The sequence below is a fragment of the Phalaenopsis equestris genome, unplaced genomic scaffold, assembly GCF_001263595.1.
Source record: "Phalaenopsis equestris unplaced genomic scaffold, ASM126359v1 Scaffold000036, whole genome shotgun sequence".
Taxonomy (NCBI): domain Eukaryota; kingdom Viridiplantae; phylum Streptophyta; class Magnoliopsida; order Asparagales; family Orchidaceae; genus Phalaenopsis; species Phalaenopsis equestris.
Window position 1 is genome coordinate 899,595 of NW_018164478.1, and position 2,738 is coordinate 902,332.

Sequence of the window (2,738 nt, forward strand, 5' to 3'; positions counted from 1 at the left end):
AGAAATCTTCCCATCAAACCACATAAACACTCACGGCCAGGGTCAACAGAGAAGGGGAAACAGCCCACAGGGCTCTCGGCCAAGGCAAGGAACAGGGACAAAAAAAAAGGTTCACAGCAAAAGCAAGGGACAACTGCCAAGACTCACAGCCAAAGGCAACCCGAAGCACAAGCAAGGCCCACGGCCACAGCAACCCAAGGCACAGAGAGGCTCACGGCTATAGCAACCCGAGGCACAGAGAGGCCCACGGCTCGGGCAAACAGGAGAAGTACCAATAGCCGCTACAACACTCCCCTGACGAACACGGAAGGGTAATTAAAGTAATCCTAAATTTTGGGATGGCGAACTCGATTCATCCACAATTCTCAAGACGATTCAGGCCTAGCAAGGAAAGCCAAATCACACCCAAAGACCTGCAATAGACTTCACAGGTAAGGGGTAGGAACCAAAGCCAGCAAAGCCATCTCCCAACCACTCCTCGGGTAAAGGCTGAACAAAGCGACACAGCCCTCAATTAAAGCCAAACCGAGCCCAACAAGAAACAAAGCCAAAACCGAGCTCAACAAGGCTAAAACAAGCAAAGATAGCCCCCACCTTAGAGTCAATCCAAATCCAATCCAAATCCCGCAAAGGCCAAACAAAGTGCAGCAGGGCTAAAACACAAGAGCCCTTAAAGCCAGGAAAAGAACTTTTAACACCTCAATGCAAGTCAAGGCTCAAGCCCCACAAAAATCAACATCCCATACTCTTGAAATGAAAACTGAATACCAACAAAAGCCCAAAGCCGAGACATTTAAAGCCCAAAACTGAGCCTAACGATATCAAAATCCAGACTTCCATAAAGCATTAAAGCTATAGCTATTTCACCCCAAAACCGTGACTTCAAATCAAGCCAAAACCAAGTTCAACAAGAACCAGAAATCGAATCAGCGTTCGACGAGAAACGGAAAGCCAAATCACACCCAAAGACCTGCAATAGACTTCACAGGTAAGGGGTAGGAACCAAAGCCAGCAAAGCCATCTCCCAACCACTCCTCGGGTAAAGGCTGAACAAAGCGACACAGCCCTCAATTAAAGCCAAACCGAGCCCAACAAGAAACAAAGCCAAAACCGAGCTCAACAAGGCTAAAACAAGCAAAGATAGCCCCCACCTTAGAGTCAATCCAAATCCCGCAAAGGCCAAACAAAGTGCAGCAGGGCTAAAACACAAGAGCCCTTAAAGCCAGGAAAAGAACTTTTAACACCTCAATGCAAGTCAAGGCTCAAGCCCCACAACAAAAATCAACATCCCATACTCTTGAAATGAAAACTGAATACCAACAAAAGCCCAAAGCCGAGACATTTAAAGCCCAAAACCGAGCCTAACGATATCAACCGATAACAAAATCCAGACTTCCATAAAGCATTAAAGCTATAGCTATTTCACCCCAAAACCGTGACTTCAAATCAAGCCAAAACCAAGTTCAACAAGAACCAGAAATCGAATCAGCGTTCGACGAGAAACAAGAAGCCAAAATCGAGTTCAACGAAAACTCAAAAGCCAAAGTCAGAGCTCAACAAGATTAAATCAAGCCCAAGCATTGATATAATTGAGCCATACAACATTAAAGCTCTAGCCATTTTAAGCCCGAGGAACGACCTGCATGTCTAAACATTCTAAGCATGAAATTATTCCAACAAATATATGAACAGGGGAGATGCCTCATGAAGAGTTAAGCCGAATTCTCAAAACAAGATACAAGACTTTCCAAATTAAACAAGTTTTCTTATAACATATATTTCAAGCCAGGGAAAGCCACAGGAAGCCAAAGCCGAGCCCCTACATATCCCCCACATATGTATAAGAAGTAAAGCGAACTCCCTAGCATTCATCTTAAGCAAGAACCAGTCATAAGATGCTAAAGCCGAAATCCCAACATGCTTGCAAGAGGAGCAAAAATCACTTCAAAGTCATGCCTTAACTCCCTAAATGCTTCCAACATAAACATGTCACAATAATCATAAGGATGCCATAGTCTCCCTAGTTTAAGTAAGTAACAAAGTTTAACATTAACACATGCTCACATTTTCATTTCCAAATGCACTTGAAGTGAATATCTTAAGAAAATATATCCAAATAAAATCAGGGAAAAGAGAAGAAGAGAAAAGAAAGCCACCTCAATGTCTACGGCACTCGAATCGGGCCAAAAAAAAAAAAAAGGAAGTGCTCCCTGCTCGCAGAGGGCGAAGCCACCGAAGCAACACAAGAGGCTACCTCAAAGATATGCTCTCACAAGAATCTCCTTTCCAATCTCCTCTAGCTAAATTTTCAACAACCCCGAACAAAACAACAAGGAACTCTCCTTATAGGCAGGGAATAGAGAAGAAGAGAAAAGAAAGCCCCCCCAAGGTCCACGGCACTCGAATCGGGCCAAAAAAAAAAGAAAAAAGAAAAAAGAAAAAAGGAAGTGCTCCCTGCTCGCAGAGTGCGAAGCCTCCGAAGTATCTCAGACCGAGCGGCCAACCTAGTGGCAGTGAGGGAAACATCGAGAAGAAGAGAAAAAATGTCATTCGAGTGTACTAGGGAACAAACTTCCCAGAGTCAAACTATCAAGAAAAGGAAAGCCACAGCTCATAAAGACTGACACCGCTTCGGGAAGGAAGGCCGCGGGCAGCAGCATGTCAGGCAAGGACGAACGGGGTCAACCCTCCCTCGCGCGGAGGAAGATGAGTTCGGTCGGCTCGAGAACGAGAAAGGG

The 2,738-nt window shown here is 44.9% G+C and overlaps 1 protein-coding gene across 9 annotated transcripts in view; it reads left to right on the top strand.

The window, feature by feature from the left end:
* LOC110018882 (DNA replication complex GINS protein PSF1) overlaps positions 1-2,738 on the top strand; it is a 28,830-nt gene that overhangs the window by 18,462 nt on the left and 7,630 nt on the right. The gene's annotated exons all lie outside the window — the stretch shown is intronic.